Raw genomic sequence first — 12,186 nt, forward strand, 5'->3', positions numbered from 1 at the left:
AATCAGAACAATAAGTTTAATAAAAATAAAGGGGAGAAAAAGGGAGGTGGGATATGAGACGAAGAAAGAGAAATTAGGAAAGGTGGAAACAGGGCCTTGAATGCAGGATAGACGGATCAAAAACGAACAGCAAGAAGAGGTGAAGAGGTTCACGCCAGCCGAAGCAGCGGTGCTTTGGGATGGCTGCGACGCACTGCGATGACTAATAGATAAGTGTTGAGACGGGGAGCTCCACAACCTACTTTTGTTTTTCTCTTTGATTCCCCGACACGGACTGAAACAAATTAAGACAAAAACTTTAACCTAAATGTGAACTGCACACAAATAAAAGTTGCTACAAAACAGGGCGAGAACTGGGGAAAGCAGTACGACAAATGAAGGCAGCGTATTGGGGCCCCTCAGCGTTTCAGTCGCTGCCTTTTATCTCTTCTTTTTGAGCCTCCTCCAGCTCCGTCAGCCTCGGCTCCCGGGAGCCCGACGCTCCCTCTGGGGACCTCAGAGTCAGCCGAGGACACGCTGCTGTCCCCTGGGTCTGGCATCCTACTCTGGAGCGTACGATGCTAATGAGTGAGGGCGCAAAGACTGAGACAGCTAGAACACGGATTTGCTAACTATCTATCAGGGATGCATTTGTAGAGATTCTTTGTCGTTTTTTAAATCTCTGTGTATAAAGTCCACACAGTTCAAGCAAAAAAAGTTCCTCATGTTTGAACATCACACAAAAAGTACAGAGAATACCCAGACTTCAGGCTTCCCCAACCTTTTTAGCAACCGAAACGACCCTTTTGTTGTCATCAACGCAAGAAAAAGAACAAAAATCAACGTGTTTACGTTGCTAACATGATTTAACAGCTTCTCCGTGGCTTTGCTAGCTGTGCCCCGTTTGATTGGACTCGTTTTTTTTCCCCTGTTCCTCATGTAGCAAATGGCCAATGGTCTCTGGAATGGATAAGTGCTGTCCAGAACGGTTCATATCATTCCCCAGCCGTTTCCCCGAAATGAAACCAACCGGAGATCAATATTTCCATTCGCGTGATGACAAGAGTGTGTTTTGAATTATTGGAACGATGTGCAGGAGTTATTGAACTCTGTGTGTGCGCAGAGAACCACGGGAACACTGAAATAAGCAGGGAAAGAATGTCCGACCGTCACGGCGTGTCTGCCATCTTTAAATCTTCTTGAACTCTTCCCAATTTTCTTGTGTCGAGTTTCAAGCTTTTTAGGTTCATGAGAGAAAATGAACACCACTAGGAAATATGAAATGATCTGAAATGGCAAAACTTTGGTGTATTTGCAGCAAGCATTAACTGCAGTCACGATACCTTCGTTGGAAGGTTATGAATTACATTACATGACATTAGAAAAACCAGCAATTTTTTCCCAATTTAATCTACCTGAGTTATCTTTACTGACATGGTGTAACCACCTTCAAAATTTGATTGAGTTTCTGTCCTTATTGATGGAGGAACATTAACACCAGGTTGACTTGGAGCCACTTCTTCCTCGACTTACAAACGTTTACCCAAGTTATGTATGTGTTGAGTCTTGAACAAACACAGACTCATTGGTTGAACTACAATGTTTATTGGTTAGTTTTAGACTGTATTCAATTGTAGTTTTTTTTTTTTTTTTTTGCTTTCCCAAAGACTTAACTTTTAAATGCTGTGAGGCTACTCGGATGCCCAGTTGCTCAGGAAAATAACTCAGCAATAAACTGGCAATTTCTGGGTTGTATCCTCCACACTGCAGTATGATTATGGCTCACTCTCGAGGAATTTGCTTGCGAATCATTGCCTGTGGAAGCACACTACAAACTACAAGCTCCTAATAAAAAAAAAACCCCGTCCTATTAGTAAATTACACGTCACTGGCCTAAATACAAATGGAAATTACCCTAAAACTCACATCTTATAGATTAATGTCTTACATCAACAGGCACCAGAGAGAACATTCCTAGAGCTAATCCATGTTTGCACTCAAACATCTGACAAAGTTTCATTTTTTTGTTGCTTTTTAATGTGCTTAATTTGACATTTTAGACAGTTAATGCCGCCACTATTTTTAGTTTCTCTGTTTTCTCTGGTCATAGAAGTTACCCGTGGACTGGCATTTTCTGTTTAGCTGTAAAACTATCCTGGAGAGAGTGCATACCTGTCAAATTTTGGACTTGAGAGTACGGGAAGTAGCTATCCGTCCCATGAAGAAAACTACTACATTTGAATCGGATAAGTAGTGACCTGGGTCGCATTCGAAAAGAATTCGACCTGTGCTGTTCAGACTGTCATGAAAAGATCGGATACAGGTCGCATTACGTCAAAAAGATCGGAATTGGGTCACTTCAGGCTGCAATGTGAACGCAGCCTGACTCTGTGCGTTTTACTTTGTTTCTTTTCCAGATTTAGCTAGCGCTAGCTTATGCCAACTACTTAGTATTTAAAATGCTAATGCTATCCCAAATGAACAAACTAATGCCATCTTTTTTTATGGAAGCACCTTTTCTGCACTCTTGTTTCTGCAAAGAAAAATGTAACATAAAATATATGTGTAGCCAAGCTGGAGGGATTTCCCACGCCCAAAAAGACACGACACGGAGTTCAAACAGGCATGTAGAGTTCATGACGCTTCCCTTTCATTCCTGTGTCTCTGTCCACCACCAGTCTATTATGGAAATGCGTTGCTCCCGATTATCATGTCACTGGGGTGAGACCGGCCAGGCAGGAATGTCATCTGGATGCAGATCAGAGGGAAGGAGGGGAGTTTCACCCGGGGGAAGCAGATGTGGTGTCGTAGGTGGGAGAACATTTCCATAAGCCACAGAAAACCCATACCATGTACATACAGAGCACCGATGGTGTCACATTCATGTCACAGACTGATCTGATGTGGGCCTGGAAGCATATGCATGTGTGTGTGTGTGTTGTCTGGTAATATGAAGGCAGTAACCGTTCTCCAAGCAGGTCTCTTCTGTCAGGACCATCGCGCTTCATTAACTAAAGAAAGGGTGACGGGAACATGTGGGTTTCCGGCCGTATCCGGGCGATCTGTGTCTGTGTTTGTGCGCCGCTGCTCCCCCCCCCCCGGCCTTCGGCTTTATTTCCAGCTGTCTGGAGAGAGTTACGGCCACAATAGCGAGAAGCCACGCAAGTGTTTAGCTCCGCCGCTGCAACATATCCAGAAGAAAAATGATCCGCAGCTTTTATCCATGTTCTTTGTGGCCGCAGCTCTGTTTGGAGTTTGGATGTCTCATCAAAATGGAATCCGACTTCCACTTTATCAATCTTTATTTCAAGGCGGCCGGGAGCCTGTGGAGCAGCCTGCAGATGTGACATGCCTCCTGAGGTTTAAGTCTCGGTATTGGGCTTTAAATATAGAAAATATTATGTAAGATGTTATGGCAAAAATTAATAGTTTGTGTAACTTTGTGGAAAAACGAAAATACCCACCTACTTTAGTATATCTCATGGACAATCTTTAATTTTTTATGCTTTTTGCTTTGCGTTGATTTGTACATTAAACTAAAATGCCTTTTCACATTTCGGTACATCACATCAAATACACGCAGCTCACAGGACAAAAACATATGCAATACTGCATGCAAAATTCTTTGTGTGGAGAAAAACGACCACTGAACCCCATCTTGAACCACGGTAGTGGCAGCATGATGCTGTATGGATAACACGGTGGGAACTGGTTAGTTTACGGGAAGAAGGGTGGAGCTAAAGAATGGGCAATTTTGCAGTTGTTTAATAATAAATAAAACCAATAAGACAGACACCAGTGGAGTCTCAGGGAAAGTGATGATTTCAGAGCATATTGATGTGTTGGAATGGCACAGTCAAAGTCCGGGCCTGATTCAAGTGAGAACCTGGAGCTGCTGTTGATTGGCGAACTGGACTGGTCTGGAGATGACTTACAGCTGCAACTGTTGTGAAAGATCAGTCGACTTTGTTGACATGACAAAACTTGAAGAAAATACTTTATTAATTTATTTGCATTTTTTTATGCACAGCACTTTTTGAAATCTCCGTTCTAAGTAGGATGGATGTACAGCGGATCCCAATATTCACAGTCAACACAGTGAGACCATATTGTTTTTAACGCACAAAAATTAGACACTCAAAACCTTTCCGAATATTTACCGTACACAAACAGAATTAACTCTAAATAGCTGCCCATCCTGCTGATGCTGATAATCAGACCCCTGCTGAACCATCAGGAAAAAGTCATAAACTCATCCCTGAGAGCTGCAGAATGCGTCTGCTCATTTCAGAGCCATCCCAGCTCCAGGCAGTCATATGGAAACGCAACAGTAATCAAATTATCAATACACCACCCGGTTGCCACAGCAGACTGTCTGAGCTGTATTTATTCAGGCAGGAGCATGAATAAATACGGTAAATCATAGAGAACTTTATAATTAATCAGAAACTGTTGGTCTGAATCACCCAACGTTGTGGGCTTCATGCCAACAGTCACAGTTCACCCAGTGATCAATAAACCAATTTTGATTAGCTTTCATTTTCAAACGTTAGCTTTCAATTTATTAGAATTTTCATCTCTGACCTCTGGAGATTGCAGCGTAATGTTCTGTGTGAACTCTGAACGGAGCGTTAATTGACAAAAGTGAACAGAGAACGACTCATTCTGACAAGATTGTAGCAACTTCAAATGATACCGTTGACTATATTAAAATGCAATGCAATATAAAATGTTGATGTTTGTCTAACAAATATATAAAACCCAGCTTTTAATTTTCTCCTAAACAGCCCCTTGTCACAACCTTTGTGGTATAAGTAATCAACAAGCAGGCAGGAAGGCAAAGATTGTATCTCTGCTTTGCAACAAGGGGGTTTTGGGTTCGCATCCTGGACTCTTGGTCCGGTCTCGTCCTACAGCTCAAAAAACCCGGCTGCTAGGATTTGTTTTTGGTCTTGTGTTTCTCCCACATTCCTGCGCTGCAAAGCTTAATACATTTGTTTTCACCGTCTTGAAACAAGTCATCTGACAAATTGGCAAAACCTGTTTACATGAATCACAGCTTTTTCTTGCCACTGGTCTGCTTGAGGAAAGGCAGATGTAGGAGGAATATGTCTAGGTGCAGTGCAAAGCGGTCGATAACCAAAGGATGGAAAGGATATAATGGAAGCTCAAGGTCAGCCGGTGGAAGATTTTAGCTAGCATAACAAAATGTTGCTGACATCAAGAAATTGTGCACCAACACTGACAGGAAGACCCCAGAGGTTTTTCTGCTCTATGACAGTCCGTCTTCCTCTTTAAACGTGGACTCACCTTAATTAAGCTTTAATCAGAACTGTTTAGTCCATCTCCAGACAATACCAGCGCTAAGACTCGGGATTAATCTTTGACGCCGTTGAGAGTGGGACTGAATTATGAAGTCCCACATGCTAACAATACGCGTCCATCTAAGCATCTGTCATCAAAATCTGTTTACCATCTCTATCAGAGGGGCCTGTCTGTTTGTAATTTCAAAGACAGCGTAGGAGGAACTTTTGAAGGGAATGTTGCTTTACGGCTGATGAGGAATCTTGTGTGCCGTACCGTGGTACCTCGACTTCTTTAACCCTTTCATGCATGAATTATGATCCTTTGTGTCCGAATTTTTTTTCCATTTAAAAAAAAAAAAATTCTTAAGGCATAAAAAAAGGTAGGAAAATTTTTTTGTAAAAATAATATTTTTATTTTTTTTTATGTGATCAATTGTAATTTTGTCCAAATACAAAGTTGTTATTTGAAAAATACATCAGTAGTATTGTTCCTTAGGGGTTATCTGATGTCACAATATTTTTTTTACTTGCAAGAGTCGTCTACAGTAGAAGGAGGGACCGGGTCGGTTCTCATGCTTTTGTGTCTGTCGGCCATATTGGATTTAACAAAAATAATTTCTTGCATTTGCAGCTGATGGCCAGTAGTTGATGGTATATTTTATGATGCATTAGTGTCCACTTCAGTGGTCTGTGTGCATTTATAACATAAAAATCCACAGGAAGCACAAGAAAATGGCTTTTAGATAGCTGTCCACTGTAGTGACCACTATGCATGAAAGGGCTAGAATTCAAAATTACTCAGAGTCAGAAGCCGAAAATGATTCCAGGCCACATGCAAAGGTTAGAAATCGGCAAATGTTGCCAAATATTCTTATGATTGCTCTGTTGAGTGTTTATTAATGACCATCTTGATTCTAACAGTTCTTCCCTGAGCAGAGCGCGCTTGCTTTCGTTCTTTTGTGCCGGTCTGTTGGACAAAGCCCAAAGTGGACAAAGTGCACGAGCCAATAACACGGGGAATTCCTACTGGACTTTCAAAATGTAGGAATTTTAGCACCAAGTTTATGGGTAACACACTGAATAATCTGCACCCGGACACAGAGCCACGTTGAGGCAGGAGTGACCAGTGTCAAACTGTCCCATGATGCACTTCATCTCGTGTTTGGCGCCGTGCACAACAGATGGCTGGAGTCTGTTGACATTTGCCCATCAGGCTACTGCGCCGGTCTTTTGATAAAAACCTCACCTCCTGTGGTTTACACGAGGCCGCAAATGTCAACAAATGTCGAGGAAATGTCAAGGCCACGAACATCAAGACCCACGTGGTCTGTGTTCGCAAATGACTCGATAGCCATTCAAATTTTTCTGCTTTTGTGATTTCTCTAAGAAATGAAAAATGCACAATTAACTAATTAAAAATGAAAGGGGACCCTTCACTTGCGCCAATGCAGGTATACATGAATGTTCGAATAACTTGTCATGATCTTGAGATGTTTTTTTTCATGTCCTGAGGGCCCCTGAGTCACTGGAGATTTCCAAAGTTCTCCAAGCTGCTGTAAATCACAACTACAGAACCCACATAACTTACCGTTTACCATTTCAGTCCAACACTGGCTTTTCTAATTAGCTCACCACCACATAAATCACTTCTCTCAGTGCATTTCCACTGACCATAAAATTGAGCAAACTGGAATTACCAAATCGACTTAGTGGAAATGCAACGATAAAAAAAAAATATAAAAAAGATTTTCAATAAAGTACTTGCACTGAGATTAACTGGTGTTTCGGCTGTATCAAATTTAGTGTATTTCGGAATCATGATCACGTGATCAACCAGATGTTACTACTGGCAGAAAAAATGATGAAGACAACAGGAAGTGGAAAGAAACTTTCTAGAGACACTCACTCTACAACTACAAATCTATACTTTTGCATGAATTTGTCAATAATCCATCATTTTCCCCATAAGGTCACATTTTATCACAAAAACCAATGTGTTACAGCAGTGGTGCCCAAGTCTTCTTCTTGAGGGTTAATTTCCTGCTACTTTTCAGATGCATCCCTTTGGGGATACACGATGCATCAGTGTCAACATCAGTAATGACCGATACTAATGCCAATATTAATTATTTCTTTAGTACAACTGGGCTGATATTAACAGCTGTTTCCATCATGTTGCCGTTTGTGTTTCTGCAGACAATGTGATTGGGTTTTTTTCACGGTGTTAAAATCGTAGGAAAATATAACATATAGGCTATGACATCTGTAAATATCGGTTATTAGGTATAACAGCAATATTAAATATTAGAGAGCCTTCATCCTCTAAAGGTTGTGGGTGTGTGTGTGTGTGTGTGTGCGTGTTTGGGAAAAAAAATCCAAACATACACACGCACACAAAAAATACATTGAGTCTGTTGCTTCAGCCTAATAAAACATGTAAAGGTTAAAAATACATGCATATTTAACCTTTAATGCTGGGATTGACTGTTTTCTTGTAGTAACCGTCATATCTAAAACAACCCCCAGAACTTGTCAAAACAGTTTTGGTTTAATAAACAGCAAAGCCAGCACACTCACACACACACAGAGCACCAGTGACGGTAGCCTCTACCTTTCACCATCACTGACAAGGATTGCAATTTAGCGGACGAAATGAGGAGCAGACGGCATGTAATTATCCGACCGCCTTGCACAACAGCTTCTGTTCCTCTCACCGAGCATGACGCAAAAATGTGACAGACGAGGGGAGAAAACAACGAGGAAAAGGGGAGAGAGTAGTTTTGAAGAAGGGATGAAAGGATTGTTTTTGGTCATTTCTTTCCTTCTGCCTTCATTAAACTAGGCTAACATGATGAACTAGTTGCTCGGCCTCCGCAGCTCTGGTTCCCCGCACACCGAACCGCCCGGCCCTGGCCGCTCATGATGGATCTACGGGGAAAGCAGGTGAGACTGGGGGCAAGGCGTGTTGGCCGTGTTTTTGCTACTGAAGTTCTGATTAGTTCTGGTGTGTTTTCCTCTTGTTCCAGAACGCCTCTGCTTTTCGGCCCGCCAGTAGCCGTGATTGGATACATGTGACATTTGTTTTTACTGGAAAACTGAATCAAAACTTGGTCGACCCGCAGCTGCAGCACGAGCCAAGGCCCTATCGTTTCTCGTCCAGTCAAAATAAAAACACGGGGATTGATGCAGCTCTCGTTCATGGCGAATGAAAGAAACGTGAGATTGATTTTTTTTTTTTTCCCCGTTTGACATCCTGCTGGCTTTGATACTCCACAGCCGAAATGTTAGCTGCTGCCTCGAAGTCGAAGCAAAGTTACGGCTGCATTGATCCGAGTTCAAAACAAATCTGTCTGAAAGGAGAGGCTGCATCAACGCCAGCTGGAGAAACCACTTCACTTGGAAACACAGCACTGCACTGACAAACATCATACAAAACATTTCATATATATTTAATATATAGTATAACTGGCCTTTGAATAAATATATTAACATTCATTGGCCTCAAAAAAAAGGGAACTGAAACAACTTCCAGACCAAGGTCCAACATTTCATTTCGAGATGAAAAAAGTCCAGGTGTCTCACCTTGTTCTGTGACCACCATATTGTGACTGTAGGAGGCGCTGCTGCAGCTTTACATGAAACCTTGCCGTATGGCCACAAGCTAATGATGGCGCTCGTCAGACATTGTGACCACGCAGTAACTTATAGTAAAATACTAAACATTTAAACCAAACTGTTTCTCCTAACCAAAAAGATCACGATTGTTTTATAGTGATTATTTTTGCTCTAAACTTGAATTAATTTAGAGGATTTATCTTCAGTTAGCTTAAAATGTTTGTTTTTGGTTGCAACAAGCTGCTAGATGTGATGGTTTTGAGTCGTGACATGGAAAACACAGCGAGCTCTGTGTCTGGTTAAAACAACCTGTTAATAATAAAAGTGCTTCTGCAATCCTTTGATGCGTAACACTGCCATCAGCCTGATTGGCAAAAATTAGCTAGTTTAGTCACAAGATGCCACAAATATCAAACTTACAAGGCAAATGAAAGGCATCTTCTTTCCCCATCTCTGAACTCTCCTCCGTCAGAGTGTAAAAGAGAAAGGCGAGCTAGATGGGATTAGCAAACATTGACCCCATGTCACGGTATGCTACCAGTTTACTGAATTAACTGTTCCAAGTCAGCTTTTTTTTGTTTTTTTTTTTTGTTAAAATGCCAATGACATCTCCATCAATGACGGGGCTAAAGTTTATATACTCTACGGGGGAATATCTTTCTAACTTTTTAAGCTTTCATTGGAGATCTAAATGTGGAGCAGTTTTAGCTGTTATGATAGGTAGAACAATCAATCAATCAATCAATCAAATTTGATTTGTATAGCACATTTCAGCAGCAAGGCATTTCAAAGTGCTTACAAGAACTAGACTAGAACAGAACTAGTTTCAAATCTAAGCTACTAACCCATCATGTTTACAAGGTGAAAACATGCTAGGTTAGTAGAAATGCTAACAGTTCGATTTCCAGGCAGCAGAGGTCACATGTACTTGATGGCACCATCAGGTTTTGGCGAGCTCCGCTGATCCACCTCATCTGCTTTTGCCGCACCTGTTTACATGCCATATTCAAGATATGAAAGCCGGGCAGAGGAACTTTGGAGCTGGGAAAATGATCCTTGTCCCTTACGGTGGATGGAAGAGATGATTTGAACTTCTTCCTTCTCTCTCTCTCTCTCTCCCTTTGGTCTGCTCTGCACCGTTTTCAACTTCTCCGGGATTTGGGGTTGTTTTATAACTAGCTGCTTCTAGATATATAAAAAAAAAAAAAAAAACCTTGTTGCCACGGTAACGCATCATAACTCTCCGAAAGTAAAAGAAAAAAAAGTAAGAGCAAAAAAATCCTTCCAGCTGCACAGAATAAAATTACAAACAAAAGTCTACAAAAACAACAGATCAGGTTCTAACTGCGAGTTCTACGAGTCCAGATAAAGTGCGAGGAAACGGAACAGACGAGGAAGTTGTTGAAACATAGTAACACCCTCTGAGATTTAGATTGGGGACTCCACCGGACACACACACACAAAAATAATAGCTAGCTCAATTTTTGGCCGACCATTGCTGCTTTGAATGTTGAAGGCGTTGAGTTCAGCTCCTACTGGTGGGTCAGGCAGGCAAAAGCAACAGAACATCCTCTTTATGTGGAACGTTGTTTACAGAGCTGCAATTAAACGGCTCACGTGAACACCCCGTCTTCTTCCTCCCTAAGCTCTTTGTCGGACAAGGAGTTTACACAGAGGCTTAAGTCTCCCTTTGGCTTAGAAACGAGAGAGAGAGATAGAAAACGAGCCCGGAGGTGTCGGGGGACAGGTTTGACTCAGGGGCTCCTTGTTAAGCGAGGGAAATTGTAGAAATAACCCACTGATAAGATGTTGTTCTCTTCGAGATGAAAGAAAAGAATGTGACAAAGTAATCCTCGCCAAATCCCCCCCAACTCTTGTTAGCCAAGTCACAGTAAGGCGAGAACACATCCAGCAGCTGTCAGCATGTAGTTTATATTTTGTTCTTCAGAAAAAGGGAAGATGTATTCTTGGAACTCAAGATAATCACAAGCCATAGAAGAAGGAGCGTGGAAGACTGTTGTGCTAAAACACTCTTCTCATTTGTCGTCCTGTTCCAGGAAGCTTGAATTGAAAAGGTGCAGCTAGCTACCTCTCCAGTGAGGTTTTATTCCAGCTCTTTTCTTGACATACTGGTCTAAATCAGATGGACTGAAGCAGGGAAACATCCAGTACTTAGCAGTGTAGCAAATAAGCGACAATAGGCCAAAGTTTGACACTTTGAAATAAGACTTAATGTCGTCTATTATAAAAACAATGTCTGAACCAAACTAAGTTTTAAACATCAAACCTTTGCAGTTGAATTACAGATTCAGCTGCAAACATGGATATGCTTGACATAAACCAAATGCAGCGTTTGATGTCATGGTTTGTGGACGATTTGCTCCAGAAGGACCTTCCCATTTTACGTCTGTAGAGTCGGAGTCGGCTTCATTCATGGGAGAGTTAAAAAAACAGCCAAAGACCACAGAAAATGTGATTTTGATTATACTTCTCTCTCAATGAAGAACTTTACAGATATATCTATATATATAGAGAGAGATATATAGATCTCTCTCTGTATATACACATACAAGACTAAAACAATTTCCACAACTTTTAGCTTTTCTCACTTATAAATATGAATACAGTATTTTTTACAAAAGTGGAAGATGGTTAAATTAGCACAATGCAAATCGCATTACTCTTGCTACTCTGTTAAGTCTTCATCAAAGTTTTACATCAGATGTAACGGGTCACCCTCTGTTCAGAAAATTCTACTTTTGTCTCATCAGTCCACAAACGTTTGCCCAAAACTCTTGGGGATCATAAAGATGTTTTTGGGAAATGTGAGACAGGCATTTGTGTTGCTTTTGGCTTAAAGAGAAAGAGCGGTTTGGGTTTTGGGATTCTCCCATGGATGTTCATTTGGCCCAGTCCTTTCGGCATTGTTGACTTTTAAGTGAGACAAATAACTTCCGCAGTGCATTGATTGATACTCTGGGTTCTTTTGTGGCTGCTGGGTCAGGCCACTCCTCAGAAGGTACACCTTGTACATGTTATCTCCATTTCTTATTTAATTTCTCAGGTTTTTTTGTCTGTTTCTTGACTCTACAGGTGTGATAGAAATCAAGCCTGTGCATGACTGGTGAAACTTAAGCAAATAAGTATTGGTTGATTGCAGTTATTTTATCGCACAGAGACCTGGCTGGTTATGTAGTTCTTTTCCCCCGGTTATTGAACGAAACCATCATTTCAAAAACCACATTTTCCACTTGTGCGTGTTGGTCTAATCACAGATTTAGCTTAA

This window comes from Xiphophorus couchianus, chromosome 10 (genome assembly GCF_001444195.1).
Source record: "Xiphophorus couchianus chromosome 10, X_couchianus-1.0, whole genome shotgun sequence".
Classification (NCBI taxonomy): domain Eukaryota; kingdom Metazoa; phylum Chordata; class Actinopteri; order Cyprinodontiformes; family Poeciliidae; genus Xiphophorus; species Xiphophorus couchianus.